Raw genomic sequence first — 12882 nt, 5'->3', positions numbered from 1 at the left:
CACACAACTGGTGTTTACTCAGTAGGTCTAAGAAATACTAGGAATTGACCTCCTTATAATGACCTTACAGTAGGATCAGTACTGGTAACAATGGCATCCAACACTTATTAAATGCTTTCCATGCTCCCATGAACTGTGCTAAACACCATATATGAAGAAAACCAGGAAGTAGAGACTGGACAGTTTTCTCAAAATAATAGACTATAGGGGGCAGAAACCATTTATATGGCACTTATGGCCACAGCCTATTTAAGTCCAAAGAAAGTGATCCTTTAAGTAATAATATTAAATATTTTATTATACTGTATATTAGTAAAAATACTATTAAGCAATCTTTTGGGATACGTATGTTTGTGTAAGTGTGTGTGTATATTTTTTATACACTCTTGATTGTTCAAAGTCAACCACACTTAGGTTTAATGGCTTTTCCAGTTAGAGTTTGGAAAAATTGAACCCAGAGCCTATTATCTGGTACAGATGCCTGGCTTTCCTCTGAATGATCAGGCAATCCTGGTTATACACTGAGCTTATAAGAAAAAGGAAAAGTCATGCTAAATGTGGAACATCTTTACTGGAAGAATGTGATAAAATTATGTTCAAATTGAAATAAATCATGGATAAGAATGTAGAATTCACATGAATTTTCAAAGTCAGATGGGAGATGCTAAATGTTGCTCTTTCTCCTAGTAACTCTCAGGAGTCCCGGCTGTGATAAGAATGACAGCTAACATTGATCGAGTCCTTACTATGTACCAGACATTATCTAGTTTAATCATCACATCAGGCCTATGAGCTACTTGTTAAGATTTTCATTTTACAGATGAGGAAACCAAGGCTTAGATAAATTGAATAATGTGTCCAAGGTCACACAGCTAGGATGTTGTAGAGTGCTGACTTAATACTAAATATTAACTCCCTGTATATGCAACTTTAGTTTTAGCTTTATTTTTAATTGTGTAGTTTTATGTGCTCATTATTTTTTCAAAAAATATACAGTATTACACAAAGGGAAAATTTCCATCTTCCTCAACTTTTTCTTTTATTTTGTTTCTGTTTCCTTCTTGTGTATTATCTTGGAAGTAGCTTCTATAGAGCTTGAACAAAATCTTCTAAGCCTAGAGTCTTAAACTCTCTGCTATACTGTTGCCTTGTTGGAAAAACTGAGGTGAATTTACATAAATTTTTCCAAGAGAACAGTTTGCCCAGTGTTTAGTTTAGACCCTATTTAAATCGAAATCACACTGAGTGTATCTGATCAATCCCTTTGTCACAGTACAAGTCCTTAAAAGTTAGAGATATACTTTCAAATGTACAGTGGGTATATGTCAAGGATTTCTCTAACTCAGTAACAAGCGACACAGCTGGATGATAAAGTTGATCCAAGAGAGGATATAAGAAATTTATATTTAATCAATTTAAGAAATGCTGGAACAAGATTGCAAATTTAGAAATAAAACTAATTTCTTTCAGGGCAAATAAAACCATAACTTGTAGAGTTATCTCTTATTCTGGACAAGAATTATTTGCATTTCAAGGGGGAAAAACTATTTGAAATGTATCTAATTATTCAGAGCCTGAATTCCAATTAACAGTAGATTTTAAAGCAAAATTACCTTCCTTCAGAACAGCCATCCAATAGAACTTTCTGCCCCGTCGGAAATGTTCTTTATCGAGGATGTTTAATATGGTACCCCTTGCTTCATGTCTCCATTGAACAGTAGAAAAAAAATAATAATGTATTGGGGAAATAAATAAACAAACAAACAAACAAAAGGAAAAAATTAAAAAAATAAACCCAAGGGGGCTTGAAACTGCCTCAATATCAAGTTCACAAAAAAAAAAAAGAGAGAGAGAGAAAAAGAAAAGAAATGTGGCTTGAGTGAACAAAGAGCTGATTTTTTAATTTTATTTAATTTGAATTCGAATTTGACTTTGAAGAGCCACATGGATAGTGGCTATTCTATTGGACAGTGCAGCCCTTAGGTGGGCTAATTAGAACAGTTAATATGATTTTGAAAGTGTTCCCGATAATTTGGTTGCCTAATTTCGGAGTTTGGGGGCATTTTTCTCATTACCTTTGCCCCGTCCATACTCCCCTCCATCAACCTTCATTTTCCTTCCTTTGCTGTAACGAGCAGGAAGGGACCAATATGTTTGTTGCCCGTTGATGGTCTGCGTCCAGCTCTCAGATGAGACTGACGGTTGGAGGACGCAGTCCCCGGGCACAGAGTCAAGAGGGACGGCCCTACATGCCTACATGCAGCTGTGGTCTGAGAGGGCTGACGTGTTCTCCTGCAGAGCTGACGAGTAAATGTCACGAGAAAGCCCTTGAAAATGGTTCTCATCCCCTTTCTCCATCGCAGACATTCCAGAATGAACTGTTCTTACATGTTGAACTTAAATGTTACCAATGGTTGGGAAAGGATTCTGGTTAGGAGATTCCCAAGTAAATAGGTTGCTAGGACTTTATTATCAGTGAAGTTCCCAAAGCTATGCTCTCATCAAAGAAATAGGCTTGTGTAAGCTTAAAAACAAGGAAATATGTTATCTTTACAATAAGATGGTGCAAGAGTGTTTTTGTTGATTTTACTTTGCAAGATCTATTTATAAGATGATTAAGATTTTGAGAGAGAGACAAACAGACCCACTCTCTTGATCCCTGATATACTTTACTTAGAAGGGGAGATATAAGTAGAGAAATTTCCCTTCTATGTGTTTCTGGCTGTCTCAAGCTAGTTTCACCTTTCTTAAATTAACAGCCCCTCATTGCTAACTCCTAAAGTCTTCAACAGTTCATAGATGGAGTGAATGCCTTCTTCAATGTCTCCTTTTTGATGCCTCTTCAGCATCAGGATCTAATAAGCAGTAATGTCTGGTTTGCTCTGTACTGAAGCTTGTCTGCTGCTGGCTTGGTGTGCTGCCCTGGATTTGCTAGTAATCTCTCTGAGGGGATTCAAGGCTCACGGATTCAGATTGAAATCACTTCACCAGCTCTGGCAACCTCTGCAACTGTATGATTTATTTAATCTCCCATTTTTCAATTTATTCCTCAAATAACTGAAGCCTTTACTGGAAGGTCAAGTAAACTTTGCTATAAATCACTAGAGGCTCCAGAAAAGGAAAGTTTCAAAGGGAATCCCGGTGGTTCTCAGAGAGTCTTAAAATTCTACCCTTTTAATTTTTTTAAGCCCCTTGTAGTTAAAGAGGCTTACAGAAACACATATAACTTATATAAACCAGAATATCCACTGATTTCTTAAGCTAACGGGAGGCTAACTAGAAATGGTTTCATTGTCTCACTGCTGTTGTTCAAAAGCTTTCTGAAAGGGTAAGTTCACCCTCTTGCTTTTTCAGTTACAGTAAACATGATGCATCTCACCATTATTTGGGGATATCATAAATTTGAGTTGAATACTCTAGTACTTTGAATATATCCCCTTGAGTACATTGAGGGAATCTTTTGAAATCAACTTTGTGTCATCATCTCGTTTTCTCTTGCTCTCCAGCTAAGGTTGACTGAGTGTTTACCATAAGCCAGGCACTGTGCTAAGTGCTTTAAGCGAAGGATCTCTTTTAATGCTCTCAGCACGGAGTTAGTAGTGGTCTTCTTCTTAGTAAAGAGGAAGGAACTCAAATTCAGAAAAGTCAGTGACACACTCAAGGTTACTCAGCTAGTAAGTATGGAAACTGTGGCTCAAATCTAGATGTGTTTAACTGCACAAACTCACTCACAGCTCACAAAAGTCTTGACGTCCATTCCCAGCTCTGACTGTCACAGACTACTAGTTGTTTGACCTCTCTAGGCACTTATGTCCTTAGTGGGAAAATGAGGATAATATCTCCTTTCCAAGGTTAAGGTACTGAGACTTGGAAGAAGTGCTGAATACATATAATGTGTTATTTCAATAGGATCATTAGTGAATAACTCCTCTAATGAACCTGGATTTCAATTAATCGATATGTCCTTAGATTATAGGTAGGAAATCTCACAGTTTACCTTAGAGAAGAAATTGGTCTCAGACCTCTCAGCTTTGGACTTGATCCACTGTGGTATAGTTACTGAATTACCACAAAGAGTTCAATTAAGAGTCTGGCTGAGGAAATGGCCAACTCACAGCCTCTACTACTGGCCTCAGTTTCAGCTTTATTAATCATTTCACAAAGTGTGCAAATGTGCAGTAATCTAAGGAAATTCTCTCATTAATCTTTGAGATTGCTTGTTATATTTTTGGTTCTTATCTGTTTCCGAGGGCCATGGGGAAAAATTGTTAGGACTTCGAAGGGGCTCCCAGTAATCTTTTTGCCTTATATCAAGTTTTGGGTAATTTTTATGAATACCTTTGCCTCTCCTACATTTTTATTTCTACCCCAACTGTTGGGAAAGTCTTCCTATTTTTAAAGGGACATTTTTATGATTTGGGACTCTTTTCTGACAGAAAAAAAAAGAAAAATGGACTTAATGGAGATCAATTCTGTATTAGTCTTGTGTTCTTTGGAAGCTAAATGCAATGTGCTTCTGAGCAGAGAGATGCCATTAAGAAATAATCTTGCCCTCTAAAAGGGACCTTGCTAGGGCGATAGGTTTTTTTAATTTGTGTGTTTATTTTTTGAGAGGCATTAAAAAGTGAATATTTCAAGGAATTATTCTGCATGATACTATTATTTAACTCTACATGTTTTATTCTATTTAAAAAAAAAAATTCTTTCCTAGTCCAAACAGTGGCTTCTTTAAGGAAAAATGCAGAGAAAATGATTAAGTCACTTGGAGCTGAACTTCCAGGCAGCTTTGCTGAATATTCATGATGTTTAATTTTTAAATCTCTCTGAAATGGAATTCCACAGAGACAACAGGCTTCATCATCTAAGAGGCAAATCAGTCAAACATAGCCACAGACATTATCAGAGAATACAATCCTACCGCATGCGTTCCCCTGTGAGCCACTTTTTGAAGTTAAGATGATAAAGTCTGCCCTATCAAATAACTCACCGTTGGCTAGAGCATACTGGAAATTGCTACCTATATCAACATTTGCAGAAATATAAAAAAGAGATGCCTGGGACTGGTTAGGTTGAGGGGAACCACTGCAAGCCAAGTCATACTCTTTATTCTCTCAATATTTCACTCTTTTTGCTTCTTTTCTTTAAAGTACTTTTCAGTCAGTGAAGCAAAAAGCTTAACCAAGTCACCACCCTGGCTAACACTCTAAAGGCAAGAGGAAACACTCTGTTTGGTTCTGATTTTCAAATACCTGACCTTAGTGTCTGAGACATTCTAGCAATAAACAAAGAGAAACAATGATTGAAAAACAAAACAAAACCCAGAAACATTTAGCTTGGATTCCACATCAGGGAGAGGTTAAATAAAACGCATGGTCAAAGAAGTCTGTATGTAGTAAATCCTACTTGTCACCATTATAAACTTGGTATAAAAAAATCCCACCCTCCTGTTTAGGACACAGTGGCAGAATCAAGGCAAGATAAACAAAAGTGCCCATCTGCTTTCTTTTAAAAAGATATTCAACTTTCCATATTACATACTGTCTGTTTAGAATGTAACTAACACAGGTCTCTTCTGGAAAAGAAATCCAGGAGAGAAAAGGTAAGTCCTTTAAAATGATAACACAATGTGTAAGAAGATAAACTATTGGAAATCTGATTAAGTTGACTTTTTTTTTTTTTTTTTTTTTTTCTTTTCTGAAAGAGAAAGAATATCTTCATTTTTCTTAGGGACTTTAAAACCAAGATCTACTTCTAATCACGTTTCTTACTGATACTGTTTCAGAAGAGAGGAGAGAAAAGATTGCTTTTATCCTGATAGAACTTTCCTTTTAATTTGATTAAGGCAGAAAAGAATTTACACCAAACATCTCCTTGGCCCATACAATGCTGGTGAATGGAGCAGGGGAGCTTAAGGATTTCTTGAGGTATTTCTCCTCCATTTAGCTCTGAGTCCTCTTCAGAACGCTTTGTACTGTGGGGAAACAATATAAATAAATCATGTAATAAGATGACCTTTCCCAAATCACGTTTTGGCAAGAAGATGTTTTTTACAGCTGTCCTGGGCTAGAACTGCAGATGCCAACAACAGTGGAACTTTTACAAGCCCTACTAGAAGTTTGACATCCAGTTGAATTCAGTTCTGGGGAAGCTAAATTCAGCATGCTTCCTTTTCACATTTTTGGCAGACAGAAAGTTTATACTGCCAATGAACCAGGGTGTATACAAGTAACATCCTTATCTTCCACCTTAGAGTTTGCTTCGGGAGAAGAGAAAGTTGTCCAGGGAGAAAGACCTTGAGAAGGAATACCGAGAGGGATTATTTCTTCATTGCTGTTATTTGTCTATTTGTTTCGTAAGGATAGTTGCTTGTGTTGTCCTGGGAATTGCTGACTGCCATGACCCGTAAATAAGGAAATGGCCTGAAAACTAGTCTGTGTGTCCTCTCTTTTGGCTGTGCTTCTGCTCAGAAATGAGACAGTTCCATGTAGATCAGGAGACAAGATGTAGCTACTCAGGGCTTCCTTTGCTCCAGGTGACAGTATTTTGTGGACTCTGTGTTTGTCAGCACAGTTTAATCCACATGTCAAACCACATTTCTAGCTGTTTCCAGAATATGCCATGTCCAAGTTGATCACCAGAGAGGTCAAAATTCAGAGAAACATATAAAAACCAAGAGAGAATAGAGGTTGTGACAGACGACAGAGGGAATCTCTAGAGCCCTGCCACTCATTTCTTTTAACTCTTCATTTTCTACTTTAATTTTATTGGGCTGTAGTCTGGCACTGGGAGCAGAAGAAAAGTAGAAGATTCTCTGAAGGCTTTTCTCTCAAAGCAGTTCTAGAATATTCCCGTTGCTTTGCTCTCCTAGACCCATTAAGTTCTTTTGGAAGGAGGTGGGAGGAGAAAGTTGTGATTTAAAAAAAATACAAACAAGTCACATTAGCATCTCTTCTCTTTTCTTTTTCTTTCTTTTTTTTTTTCAAACTTTTTAAAATTTTAAATCAGCCTTCTCTTTTCTTGAAGTGATCCATCTAGGAATGCTGGGTCAGAAACCATTAGTGCTCTCCTCCATTTCTCTTCACTGTTCCCCCTGCCTTCTTCCTCAGTTCTTCTTCCAACTCCATTTACCCTCCAAATTCTTCTGTTGTTCCCAATGTTTATCATTTTTTCCCATCTCCTTCTTTAAAAAATTTAATATGTATTTTATATGGGAGTATAGTTGATTTACAATGTTGTATTACTTTCAGGAGTACAGTAAAGTGAATTAGTTATACATATCCATGAATCCATTCTTTTTTTAGATCCTTTCCCCATATAGGTTATTACAGAATATTGTGTAGAGTTCCCTGTGCTTACAGTAGGTCCTTGTTGATTATCTATTTTATATAAAATTGTGTATATGTTAATCCCAAACTCATCATTTATCCCTCCCTCCAGTGTTTCCTCTTTGGTAACCATAAGCTTGTTTTCAACATCTATGAGTCTATTTCTGCTTTGTAAAAAAGTCCATTTGTATCTTTTTTTTTTAAATTCCACATATGTGATATCATATGATATTTATCTTCCATCTCCTGATTATCCTAATTCTTCTCTTTCTCCTCCATCCATCTCTCTCTCCTTTTACCCCTCAGCCTCAGCCTACATATCTAGCTAACTCATACTGTAGCAGAGAAGTCAAATCTAGATTTTTTTCTCAGAATCCCAGAGTAGACTCTGAAGAACCAGGCAAATGTGAAACAAGGTCCCATCCATCTTTTTATAATTGCCTCTGTGCATTTTCTCTTGTTTTCTTGGGCCAGTTCCACTATTGCTGCAAACCCTATGGGAAACATATGGAACAGATGAAGCAGGTTCTTAAAGACTGCAAGTTGACCACATTTATTAGGGAGAAACCTCTCCTTAGAACCAGAAAAATAACTTTGTTTTTGTTTTGTAAGCCAACTCATTATAAATAGACACCTCTCCTTTTGTTTTCACTTTCGAAGTCAGTTAATTATACTTGGATTTAACTAATGGCACAAAATAGGAAAAATGGAAGAAAAAAAAAAGATGGGAAAAAAATCCAGGAGAATTCTTTAAAGTGCCATAAGATAGATAAAAACATTTTGTTAATAAGGAAGTTGTTTCTCATTAAGGAAGACTGATCTGCTCATTAAACTCTAAGTGGAACTATATAAATTTGCCAACATTCAACAATTTCTGACCTATGAAAATGGGACTTTTGTGTGGTTCACTGTAATAAGAAAGATTGTGATTTTTGGCTTGATATGTCTTCAGAGTCTTTCAAGTCCTAGAGGACCTACAAAACTTGAACCTTGGTTTCTATACTGAATCCATTAAGACTCTTTAGAAGTGGAGTCTTTCTTGCTTAAATTGTAATGATGGTGATGCTCAGTTCACCTGAAGGAGACAGTTGTAAGTTAACAACTTAACTTTGATTGGTTTCCCCGAATAGCTGAAATCCAGCAGGAGAATCACCAACTTAACCCAAAAATATACAACTTGAACAGTGGTACTTCCAGACCTTCTTGTGAAAATGGAGATGGTATTTCATGGGATCATATAATGTCAGAGCTGAAGTCAACCTTAAATATTATTTTATACAAACTCTTCATATTACAAGGGAGAAAACGGGTCTAGATCCATAGCCTCAGGACTAGATTCTCATATGGTGGCTGATATGCCGGGTTTCTTGCACTGCCTTCTCTTTTACTGGATTCCACACCCTCCTGCCTAGCTTCCCATCCTTTTCTCTTCTTCATCTCACAGACTTTGCCTCCATCCAATGGTGGAATGGGAGGAAGGGGGAAGGAGAGAGAAAATGGATCCAATCTTTTCTCACCCTGTTTTCAACAGTTTCCATTTCTGGATGGTTAACCAACTTACCTTTCCTGCCAACCCCAAGTCTCCCATAAACATTACAGAACATGTTTAAAATGAATTTGTACATAGCCTTTCTCCAAAACCAGAAAGGAACTCAGTGGGTCATAAACTGTGAAGAATCCCTGGAAGGTAGACAATAAGTAAAATCAGATCGAAGAGTGAGTAACACCCAAGTCCAGTGTGTGTGTGGGAAAACTCATTCATACTCTACCAGTTTCCAAACTTCATCTCCTCCTCCCCTAGTTGAATCTATATCCCTACACCCCTCCCTGAAGCCTTCCTTAAGAACCCTTTATCGCTGCCTGTCCTTCATCAAGTTTTTCTCAACCCTTTTCCTCATTATCACCCTCCTGAAGGAGCTTTTGAAGGAATTCCAGCCCTAATCATTACCTATAAAATTTTAATACTACAGATATACCATGTATCTGGTATGTACTATGTGTACATCTTTGCTTTATATGTAAAAGGAGTAACAGCTCTTTGCCCCTCAAGGACCAATTTTTGCCCCCTTGGGGGTGGTATTTCCCCCCTTCCTTGAGAATGTACATCTTACACCCCAAGAATCTAATAGCTTCTTTTAAGGTGCTATGGGGGCGGGGGGGCTCCCTGACTTCTCTCAAGTCATACAATGGAATGACCAATCCTTGTACAACTCTGGGCTGTCAACTCTGGGTAAGCAGTCACGATATCTGTGAACAAAATCTTTTTCTTTAAAATTTTTTTATTATAATTTATAACATTCTGTCAATTTCTGCTGTATAGCAGAGTGACCCCCCTATACATATATATATACACACACACTTTTTTTCCCCTCGTATTACTTTCTATCATGTTCTATCACAAGTGATTGGATAGAGTTCCCTGTGCTCTACAGCAGGACCTCATTGCTTATCCATTCTCGAAGTAATAGTTTGAGGTTAATAGATGAAGAAGATGAAGAATCTTTTTTTTTTTTTTTTAAGTGGCTTAGGGGAAAATTTCAACAAGGAAAAAAATAAAGAGCAAAAGCATAGTTTGGATACATTTCCTCCTTGTTTTATTTGTCCTTCTGATGTCCGCAGGTTATGCTTTACAGAGATTTCTAATGTCCCCAGGTTATGCTTTACAGAGATTACAGCCTTCAGAATGGAAAAACTCACTGTGGTGGGCAGCCTCTGAGATGACCTTCTTGGTGTCCATACTTACACAAAGTCCCTTCTCCTTTTTTTTTTTTTTGTTTGTTTGTTTGTTTTTGTTTTTGTTTTGTTTTGTTTTGGCTGTGCCCATGGCATGCAAAAGTTCCTGGGATAGGAACCAAACCTGTGCTACAGCAGTGACCCAAGCCACAATAGTAATAACACCAGATCCTTAACCCACCATGCCACCAGGGAAGACCCTATAATTCCTTCTCCTTGAGTGTGGGCCCCACTTGCTGACTCATTTCTAACACACAGAATTTAGCAGAAGTGATGGAATATTACTTCCAAAACTAGGTTATGGAAAGACTGGCTTTCATCTTGGATTCATTTTCCATCCCCACCCTGCCCACCTGTCTCCCTCCCACCTCCCTGCCTCCCACCACATCTGTCCTTATACCTCAGTCCTGCCTTAGATTCCTGTTCCCTGGCTGCTGCCTTGATGGCAGCCTTATGAGAGACCCAGCTATTGCTTCCAGATTCCTGACCCACAGAAAACATGAAATAATACATTTTTTTGTATTTTTATTTCTTTGGGTTTTTTAAATGGTCACTCCTGTGGCACATGGAAGTTCCCAGACCAGGGGTTGAATCTGAGCCACAGCTGTCACCTACACCAAAGCTGCAACAACACCTGATCCTTTAACCCATTGCTCTCGGCTGAAGATCAAACCTGTGCCTCTACATTGACCTGAGGCACTGCAGTTGGATTCTTAACTGACTGCACCATGTCAGGAACTCCACATGTTTGTTGTTTTAAGCCCCTAAGATTGAGGATAAATTGTTATAAATATATTCCTATTTATTTCTATTTTTTCCCTCCTACAAGATTTTATATTGTCATTTGTTGGCTATTCTCTCTGTTTTACAACAGTCCAATGGGTTTTTCTTCTAGACACATATTGGAGATAGGTCTAAATACTTTACTGAACTAAAAATGAATATTAACACTTCAAATTAGAATCAAGTTTCCCATTATATTGGTATGAGAAAAGTGATAAATTTGATAGACCAGGAGTTCCTATTGTGGCTCAGTAGGTTAAGAATCCAGCTAGTATCCATGAGGATGCAAGTTCAATCCCTGGCCTCACTCAGTGGGTTAAAGGACCTGGCGTTGCCACAAACTGTGGTGTAGGTCACAGACATGGCTCAGATCTGGCCTGCTATAGTGGTGTGGACTGACAGCTGCATCTCCAATTCGACCCCCTAGCCTGGGAACGTCCATGTGCCGAAGGTGTGGTCCTAAAAAAAAAAAAAAAAAAAAAAAAAAATTTTGATGGAACAAAATGTGACTGGTTCAAATGGAGAAAGTAGCCATATTCAGCTATCCTTTTTCAGTTATTTTTTTAAGTTCAACTATAAAACACTTTATGAGTTCTACCCCCAACAATTCAAACTTTATTTAGATGGAGTCTGGGGAGATCATTATCATTGTGTGATTTCATATATATGGCACAGATCGTATATAGAACAGTAGAAAATATATACATTTTTTGGCTTATGACTTTATATTATTGCCATTAATTCCTGCTATAATTGAAAGCAGTCTCCAGATTCTTTCTGAAGATGTTAATATTCTCTTTTCTCTTTCACACCTAGAGGGATTGCAAACTTCCAGTCTTAGGGGTTTCTTATCATTGTCTTCAACACTTCTGTACCTCTCTGTGTTAGAATAAAATTGATGTCAGAATTCCCATCGTGGCTCAGCAGAAACGAATCTGAGTAGCATCCATTAGGATGCAGGCTCTATCCCTGGCCTTGCTAATGGGTTAAGGACATGGCATTGCCATGAGCTGTGGTGCAAGTTGCAGACGTGGCTCGGCTCGGATCTCACTTTGCTATGGCTGTGGTGTAGGCCAGAAGCTACAGCTCCAATTTAACCCCTAGCCTGGGAATCTTCATATGCTGCAGTTGCAGCCCTAAAAAGACAAAAAAAAAAAAAAAAAAAAAAAAAAGAGTAAAATTGGTGTCAGTAAATTGGTATTTCTCTCTCTCCCTACGTAAACCTATGTAGTACAGAATATATATTTTATATATTTTATGTATGTATATCTATAATATAGTATAAAGAGATCCTAAGGGTAACGGTAATGTTTACCTGCTTACCCAAGACTATAGTAGCACCTTGACCTCAAAGTATATAGCAAACTGTATTCAAATAGCCCTCATCTGTTCATCAAAATAGCCCCAATGAGACCTCCCCATAGTTTTTTTGTTTTTTTGGTTTTTTTTTTTGCTCAGTTGATGTAATTCTATATTTTCCACACTCCAGTTTTCATTCATCCATCAGATATCAAAAGATAAGACATTTTTTTTGTGGGGGGGGGGCTGCACTTGAGGCATATGGAGGTTCCCAGGCTAGGGGTTGAATCGGAGCTACAGCTGCTGGCCTACACCAGAGCCACAGCAACATAGGATCCGAGCCAAGCCACGTCTGTGACCACCACCACTCACAGCAATGCTGGATCCTTAACCACTGAACGAGGCCAGGGATGCAATCTGCATTCTCATGGATGCTAGTTAGATTTGTTTCTGCTGATCCATGACGGGAACTCCAAGGCTTTCTTTTAACTCATACTTTAATTAAGATACTTTATTAATTCAGAATTGCCTCTCCCTGTAGTAACTCGAATTTAGTGAGTTTTTCCTTTGAGACATTTTTAATCTCTCTCTTATTCTGGGCCTGGTGGCGTTGGACAGGTTTGATGGATTAGTTAAGAACTTACTTCATTTTTTAAAATAGCACATCAGAATTTCTCTCTATGAACAAGGGACCAGAAAAATATTTCCTTTTTTGCAGAGAGTTTGGCTGATTGGATCATTT

General features: G+C 37.8%; 1 long non-coding RNA gene across 20 annotated transcripts in view; it reads right to left on the bottom strand.

Moving 5' to 3' along the window:
- LOC106505633 (uncharacterized) overlaps positions 1-12882 on the bottom strand; it is a 396539-nt gene that overhangs the window by 193946 nt on the left and 189711 nt on the right. The window contains exon 4 of one of the 20 annotated variants that reach the window (XR_014823475.1): positions 5665-7819. The exons of the other annotated variants lie outside the window; for them this stretch is intronic. This is a non-coding gene — a long non-coding RNA (uncharacterized LOC106505633). Of the gene's footprint in view, positions 1-5664; positions 7820-12882 lie in introns of those variants that run through there. 20 annotated transcript variants of the gene reach the window in all.

This window comes from Sus scrofa, chromosome 13, assembly GCF_054392235.1.
Source record: "Sus scrofa isolate SSC_HxYL_T2T_F1_AM1 chromosome 13, Sscrofa_HxYL_maternal_Yorkshire_Landrace_v2.0, whole genome shotgun sequence".
Taxonomy (NCBI): Eukaryota; Metazoa; Chordata; class Mammalia; order Artiodactyla; family Suidae; genus Sus; species Sus scrofa.
This window is presented reverse-complemented; position numbering and strand designations above follow the sequence as displayed.